Genomic DNA, 8,354 nt, shown 5'->3' with positions numbered 1-8,354 from the left:
TTTTTTTTTTTTTTTTCCCTCTTCTTACCCCGAACAGCGACTGCCGAGAGCCGCACCGGGTGGGAACACAGGACCCGCTGCGAGAAAGGAGAGAATGACATGAAAAACTTTGACGCGAGCAGGTAGCGAGCGCGGGACCCACGACAAAAACAAAAGAAAAAATATGAGCCCGTGTGCCGTGGTACCGCCGTGCGGAGGCGATGCCGTGACTCGGATTCGAACCGAGGTTGCTGCGGCCACAACGCAGAGTACTAACCACTATACGATCACGGCGCGCTACCGGGGCTCTGAGAAGCATTCTTGTCTGCACCGCTGTTACGGCTGAGCCAGGCTGATCTCATCGTGACGTCATCGCCCCGCCCTCGGCCCGCAGTGCTTTGACAGAGGAGGGTCGTGCACTGTCTCCATGGCGATGCAGGGTGAATGGCAGCCCCATCCGCCAATCGGCTGCGGGTCCCCGCGCGGGCTCTGCTGCGGGACCCGCCTGACCCTGCGCGGCCGTCAGCCCTCTGTATCCCGCTGCCACTTCTGCTCCGCACCTCGCCTGCCCAGCCCCAGGAGATCGGAGGTGCGGAGGAAGGTGCGATGGGCATTTCCTAATCTCCCTTCGCCTGCATCCATCTCTTCCTTCCCTCGGCCCCTTGATGTTCTGTGCTCCGGGAGGTGCTCTGCAGGGCGCCGACCCGGCAGCGCTGGGTCTGACGGATGAAGCACTCTTTGGGGAATCCCAGAATGGGGCCCCCAGCACAGGAAGGGTGCGGAGCTGCTGGAGCGGGGCAGAGGAGGGCACGGAGATGCTGCGAGGGCTGCAGCACCTCTGCTATGGAGACGGGCTGAGGAGCTGGGGGTGTTCAGCCTGGGGAAGAGAAGGCTGTGGGGAGACCTCACTGCGGCCTTCCAGGACAGGAGGGGAGCTCACAAACAGGAGGGAGACCATCTTTTACATGGGTAGATAGAGATAGGACAGGGGGGAGTGGCTTTAGGCTAAAAGGAGGAAATTTAGGTGAGACGTTAAGAAGAAATTTTTTACTCAGAGGGTGGGAAGGCACCAGAACAGGTTGCGCAAAGAGCTGTGGTTGCCCATGGAGCCCTAGGCAGCCTGATCTAATGAGTGACAATCCTTTTCAGGGCAGATGGGATTGGAACCGGGTGACTTTTAAGGTCCCTTCTAACTTAAGCCGTTTTACGATTCTGTGGTTCTCAGGCTGAGCTCAGTGCCGCCTGAGCCATAGCCTTGATCCCGGTTCTTAACAAAGCATGGTGTTCACCTGGCTGTGTGCCGGGTGCTGCACACTGAGTGCACGTGGAGCTGGTTTCTCTTTAGGTAGGCATGATGGGGCTCATGCTTTGGATGCTTAGCCATCAGAATAGCAGTGACCTCAGCTGCTGGAACAAGAACCATGGAGATAAACATTGTGGTGATAAGGAGGAACTGGCCTAACATGGAATAGAGTAGAGAGGTGGCAAGTGGATGCAGAGATAAAAGTTCTGAGGGCCTGGCTGGTGTGTAAAGAGGAGGCTTGGAGCTGCTGTCATCTGTCACCGGCATTGCTGGCCCTGTCCCAGCACTGCTTCCTACCAGAGGACTGCTTTTCCCCAATGGGATTTGGATGTGATTTTTTGTAACTGAAATCACACCAGGTTTTCAGGACCCCAGCAGCCTTTTCCTGCATGGTTTTGCCCACAAGGTGTTTCTGATAGTTTGGACCTGCAAGGATGTGTTGGGGAGAAGGGATGTGTAGTATCAGTATCAGTATCTGTCCATCTTCTGGGTGGTCTGATCCCTTTGGGCTCTGCTCAGCACCTGGGCAGGATGCTGAGCTCCTCTGCTCTTCCCATCCTCTGTTACCCCTGGTGGCTTTTCTCCTAGCCTGTAAGTTGTTCAGTGGGGTTGCAGAAGTGCCTGTTGGGGCAGCAAGGCAAAGAGTGCATCCATTTCATGGCACATACATAAATCTTGTGGCTGGCATAGAGACAGGAGCAATTAATCACTGTGCCGCTGTCTTAGCTGCTCAGCCCCTTGAGCAGCCTCTCCAGCTGTTCCCTCAATGGGGCACCCCCAGCCCCATGTCCTCAGGGAGGCAGAGCCATCCCCACTGCTGCCTCTTTTGGTCCTGGTGATGTCTTGGGTTCCTAAAACATCCCTGGGAAAGGTGCTGCTATCTACAAGAGCAGGATGAATGCTCACAGCTGCAAGCAGGCACTCTGGATTTTACTGGTGATACAAAATTATGCACTCACACAGGCCAGCACTGTCATACTTGGAATCCATAAATGCAGCTTGAAATTTGCTCTGCTGCTGCCATCCCACCTTTCCTGAGGAAATCAGAGTATCTCCACTGACTTCTACCACCTGGCCCTATATCCCATGTTTCTATACCTATGGGCAGTGCTGGGCAGGATGCAGGAGCAAGGAGAAAGGTCTGGGTTGATTTTAGAAGAAAAAGTTAAGGTGGGATCTGGGGTGAAGGAAAGAACATCTGAGCTGTGTGGGATGGTACAAGCAACCTGACCAGGCTCTGGCCCTTCCATCCTTCTCCCCATCCTCTTCTACCTCATGATATCGAGGCTTTTGTTCTCTAGAGTTGATAATATCTGCACATTAGATCTGATTGCTCTCAGAAATTCTTGTTTGTATCATTTAGATTTGTTTCAGGCAAAGGTTACATGTTTGACATGATCAGGACTCTTTTTCTGGCTGTTAAAATCCATCTGGACATGGACCTGAGCAGTGCTCTAGGAGTCCTGCTTGTGCAGAATGTTGGACCTGGTGGACCCTAGAGGTCTCTTCCAACCTCAGCTGTTCTGTGATGTATGCCAAGGACTGAAGGATAAGCACTCAAGCTTTTCTTGACATGAATTTTCAGCTGTGATGCTTCTCAAGAGGCTTTACGAGCACACAGCAGGGCATAAGATGTTCTCTTGGTTCTTTTCCCTGTCTGCCAGCACTACTTAGGGCAAACATACAGGCTATAGCAGGTGGATTTTGTGTTTTTTTTGTGTTCTGGGATCTCCTTGCCTGGCTCCGACTTCAGAGATAAAGGAAAATGGTGCCCAAAACGCATGCAGCAGAGAGTTTCCTAAAGCTGTCACTTCTGACCTGCAGGGAACAAAGCACACTGAGCCTTTCCTGGTAGGTCTAACATCCATCTGGAGATGGGATGCGATGCACGTACCCCAAGGCAGAGTGAGCTGCACCCCAGCATTATATAGATGCTGCCACACGTCTGTCTGCTTGGTTCCAGCTGCCAGCCCGAGATCTCGCTCTGCCTTTATCTGCACTGCAAGCAAGAGCCTCCTCCTGCAGCAGAGATGTAAAGCTTGCACACAGCCACCTCTTCACCCCTCTTTGTGGTGCTGAGAGGACAGAAAACAGGCAGGCACCTGCCCTGCGCTCACCTCCCTGCCACTTGAATTCCCCTCAGAGTTCACCTTCATTTTCTGCCTTTTGGAAACATGGGACTGGACTGGTGGCAAAATCACCTGCATGGGGGGAACAGTCCCTGTTTTGCCCTTGTGCACCATGCTCATCCCTGATGGCTGATGACGGCCCTTTGAAGAGATACAAGGAGCATACCTGATGCCAGAGGTAGGTCACAGCCCCTACACAATATAAAGCCAGGGAGCATCTGTGTGCGGATGGACTCAGTTCTATGAGCGCGGCCACTGCAGCTGGATTAATCAACCCCCCATTAATACCTTCTGGGGTGCTTGGTTTCCCTGGCAGCTCCTGAGCACTGTCCTCTGTCCGGCATATCATGCTGATTGAGCTGCAAATGCTCTGCCTCCTTAGTTTGCCCTGCCTCAGATCGATGAGTGTGGGCAGCTCCAATCAATTCCACTTTACTGCTTGCTATCAGGTTCAGATCCACACTCTCCCAGCTGGTCCCAGCTTTCTTTGTTTGTTCAGGAGAGGAATTTGGGCAGCCTTGAAGACTGCTGTGCCTTTGCAGAGCTAGTTCTGCAGATGCAGCTGTTCCTCTCTGCCCTCCCTGCCACCCTCAGGACCTAGTGCTGAAGGGCCCAAATTTGTGCCAGGGCTCAGAGAATCAAAGTGTCAGACTGGCTGGTAGTGTGAGAGTAGGTGGCTGGGTGACGCCGTGAGATCTGCATGGTGCTGTTGCCACTGAGCTGGCATCTGCCAAGAGGTTTTCCTGTCACAAGCCTGGTTTTGCTGGGGAAATACCAAAGGCAGCTGCAGAATGCTCCCATGACTTGGTTTCACAACCCCACCGGTACGAACGCAGCTGCAGCTCTCAGGGGCTTGAGCCCCAACATGATGATTTTACAGGAAAACAATAATGTCAAAGAGTTTACATAGAGGATGTTCAGAAATTTCTCTCAGACCCACACCTGGCAACGAGAGAAGTGTTTTGCACACTGTCCATTGCTCCTGATGCCATCTTTCTCTTGCCTTTCTCACTTAGCTCTCTTGCGGGCCAGTTTCCAGGGTGCAGCATCCAGATTTGCTGAAAAGAAATTTCCCTGTGGCTCTCCACACCTCGTCCAGTGTTAATGAAATAATGGGGCACACCAGAGCACAGCTGTGAAGCTCACAGCCATGGATGTGCTGGGGGCTGTCTGCGCTGCAGTGGAGGTGGTGAAGGTGCATGGTGGGGTGAGAGCAATGTGCCTCGCTGGCAGATGTCTGTCAATGAGTTGTCGACACTTCTTTTGGTCAATTTCAATGACATTATCAACTGCTTAATGATTATTTTGACAGGAAGTTTGGGGAGCTTCAAGAAATGTCTGCACAGATTTGCTCCACTTTCTAAACATGCATGCTTTGGGCATATCCTGTGTGCCTGGACAAACAGCATCTGAATGGCCTGAATGCACTTAGAAAACCCGAGTCTACATTGCTTGTGTGAGCATAGATGCAGAGATGTCTGCGTTATGCTGCTTTGGAAGAGCAACGCATCTGATCAGACATGGGATGCGGTGTGGGCCCATGTTGTCTGCTGCCTTCCCCCAACAAATATCTTGGTCTAAATACAAAGACTTGCAAGATTGAAAGCTTTCTTTCTGTAGATTTTTCTTATTTTGTTCCTAAACCATTCCTCCATTGGCAGGAGGGCAGCTGAGCGCAGACTCATCTCCTCATGCTTACCCCTCATCTTCCACTCTCTCCCCACTCCCCTGAGCTGTGCAGGTCTCTGCCTGGTGTCCCCATTTTTCTCTTTTCTATGCCAAAGAACCTCAATCCATCACACACCCCACGTGCGGAACCTTGGATCATCCTGCTGCCCTTCTCTGCACATTTTCCTGTTTTGCTGTACTCTTGGAAGGGGAGGACCAGGAGCACACAAGGGGAGCTGGGTCTGACCCAGAGAACAGTGGTGTCTCTGACGCATTCTCTACCTTTTCCTAACCCCTTCCCAATTCAGTTTTGGCTGAGAAGTTTTGCAGTTTTGTCCTCCACTGAGTGCTGAGGGGATGTTTTAATGACTGTCAGAGCTCCTGGCCTCAGAGCCCATCACTTTAGACACTGAGGTCAGGCTTGGTTTCCCCACGTGTCACTTCACTGACACTGGCTTTCATATTGCTTTATTGCCAAGCTGCTCAAGCTCTCAAAAGTCCTCCTGCCATTCTTGGCACTCATCTGCAGTACCCAGAATAATTCAGTATTATTAGCTGATTGTGTCACTTCTCTACTGATCTATCGTCAGAGGATTGGCATGTGGAAATGCAGGTGACCTCTCAGCTGGATCTCTCTCAGGCGCCTGCTGCTTTTTCCTTGAAAGCCCCTAGCTTTGGAAGAAAGAAACCTCCTTTAAAAGAGCTGTGCTGACTCTTCCCCAGTATGTCATATTTACCCATCTGTCCCCTAACGATGCCAGTTTCCTGCTCCTTATGCCAGTTTTTGTTCATTTGCAGAGAACAGATGTGTCATTTATCAGTCTGTGGCTCCCTGGCTGCCTCCTTGGAAGCACTTTTGGTGTTGGAGCTTCCCCCTCCCAGTTCTCATGTCCCCTGCTGTACCAAGAGCTCAGGGGAAGCTCTGCATGGCCAGCAAATATACGGTCATCTCTGCTTGTATAGGGTGGCTCCAAGGACAGAAGGAGCTGGAGGTACTACAGACGTTCATGAGCTTTTATTCGAAATTGTGGAAGAAGCACCTGAAGATTCACAGGACCACATGCCCCCCTGCAATCCAGGGAGGTGCTGGTCTCAGTGCCTGACACAAGTGATGATGGTGGCAAGTGTCAAACGGTAAATCCAGGCCCCACATCACCTGTGGGTGAATCCTCTTCTTGTGCCTCCTCCAGAGCATGCAGGGGCAGAGATGTTCCCCTCTGAGTCACCAAAATCCCACAGCCATGAATTGGGCACCAAACCCAGGCCTCTGCTGCCTGTGGAACCTGCAGGATACTGGGCTGCAGCCACTTAAACTGGAAGGGCACCAAGGGAGCCACGGGGACCGTGCAGCCTGGGCCCTTCCAGACCCACACAAGGTCCCATGTTCTGTTTTTGGCCTATGAAGCAGAACAGGACTCCCATCCCCAGCTGCAGATGAACCTAAGGAGCGCTCAGACCGGCTGAAGCAGCTCTTCCCATCAGCCAGGAGGGCAGATGAGGGCTGAGGGCATGCACAGGGCTGGCAAGGGCCCAGAAGGCTTTACCTGGCTTTCTCTTCCTGGTGCATGCTCCAACCTGCTTGGGAAGCATTTACACAGGAAATGGTGAGAGAAAGGGCCGTGCTGTGAGCCCTGGCCAAAGGCAACAGGGAAAAGCTCCTGGATCCTCTTGAGATGGAGGCAGATGGCAGGAAACGGAGGATGGGAGCAGAGCTCCTACCAAGGCCTCGCTAAGATGCCCTCCCATCTCACCTCTTTTAGTACCCTGTGAGCCAAACATCATTTCTGCGCGGCCATGAAGTGCTCACCTCCCAGCCGAAGGCTGCAAATGGTGGCTCCACTGCCATCTTCCCTGGGGCCCAAGGCAGCATCCCGCCAGGGGCCGCTTGCCGTGAGGGAGCAGACAAAATGTTGAGTCTGGCACACACGCATGCTCCTGGTCCTCTCCCATCTGTCAGCTCTGTGCCCCTTGCCAAGTCCTGCACGAGCAACGCTGCATGACAGCCATCTGTCACAGGGCCTGGCCACGTGGCCTCGCAGATGGAGTGGCATCAAGGCCATGGAGGTGGCACCAGGGCTGATGGCTGCGGTGCGGGCATTAAACCTGCGTCCCAACATGCATCAGACGATGGATATAAACACTTTGGGCACTGAAGCAAAATCAGCTGCAGTGAGACGCAGATGGAGCTCAGCTTTGGCAGTGCGAATGCAGAAATCTGTAGCTGCTTCTTAGAACCACACACCGCCAAGAATGGAGAGATGTCGCCTGTGTCTTGTCATGACTGCAGAAAAAATGCGAGCAGCCTGCGCCTATGCTGAGCCATGTGGGGTGCAGAGCTCAGAGCACCCTTCAGATCTCTCCCAGCACAAAGGCGTCTCTTGAGGGGCTCCCACCCGGCTCTGCACTCCTCACCCCACACACCGTGCTGCTGTCTGCTGAGCTGCTCTGGGCTCCTCCCTTAAGAAGGGGAAGCCAACACTGCTCAAAGCTGACGGTTCAGGTGGGTCCCGGGATGTTCCTCCGCGATGCCCCTGCGGCCACCTCACCAAGGTGGGATGCAGCAGGGCGGGATGGGAAGGAACAGCCACTGTCATTCCTCCAGCGTGGTGGTATTTTTAAAAAAGCTGCCGCTGCAAGCTGGTTCCTCCTTGGCCACCTCCCAGAGGACGCAGAACGCGTGCTTTGCCAGCCTGAGGATGGAACGAGAGCCACTGGTAGCAGATGTTGTTGAACATCCTCCTTGGCTGCTGCAGGCAGTGGAAGCGCTGTCACTCATGTGCCATCAGCCCTGCATCCTGCTTCTTTCCCACCTCCGGACAGACAGATTGAGAACCTCTGTCGTTTCTGTATTTTAATAATTATTTCATCATCTCCGTCTGCCAGGATTTAGTGAGTGCCCGACCTCAAATGCTGCCTTGTGCTCAACCTGTGCGTGGCAGGCAGCTTTTCTCCTCCTGAAGTCTTTTGTATCCCGTATTCTCTGAATACAGATACAATCTGAATTTCCTAATCTTGATTGCTGGGTGCTGTCTGGTTGGCGATCTGGCGGGGTTTGTCGGGTAGAAGCAAGCAGTGTGTGCTACTGCTTTCCAAACAGCCTCCCCAGAGAACGGGCACCACTCAGCGCAGCCTTCCCATACACTCAAGCTGCTCCCGCTTCTGGCTCGCCGCCTCCGCGGCGGCTCTCTCACGCGCCGAGGAGAGCGGGGACAAACCAAAGCAGCCAGCCCCGGGAGCAGCCCGCGACGCTAAGGCAGGCCGGGTGGCGGCGGGGC

General features: G+C 53.4%; 1 non-coding gene across 1 annotated transcript; it reads right to left on the bottom strand.

Moving 5' to 3' along the window:
- Positions 1–201: 201 nt before the first annotated feature.
- TRNAH-GUG lies at positions 202–273 on the bottom strand. The gene has a single exon. It is a non-coding gene; the product is annotated as a tRNA-His (tRNA).
- Positions 274–8,354: the final 8,081 nt, after the last annotated feature.

Source organism: Meleagris gallopavo, chromosome 12, assembly GCF_000146605.3.
Source record: "Meleagris gallopavo isolate NT-WF06-2002-E0010 breed Aviagen turkey brand Nicholas breeding stock chromosome 12, Turkey_5.1, whole genome shotgun sequence".
NCBI classification, from domain to species: Eukaryota; Metazoa; Chordata; class Aves; order Galliformes; family Phasianidae; genus Meleagris; species Meleagris gallopavo.
This window is presented reverse-complemented; position numbering and strand designations above follow the sequence as displayed.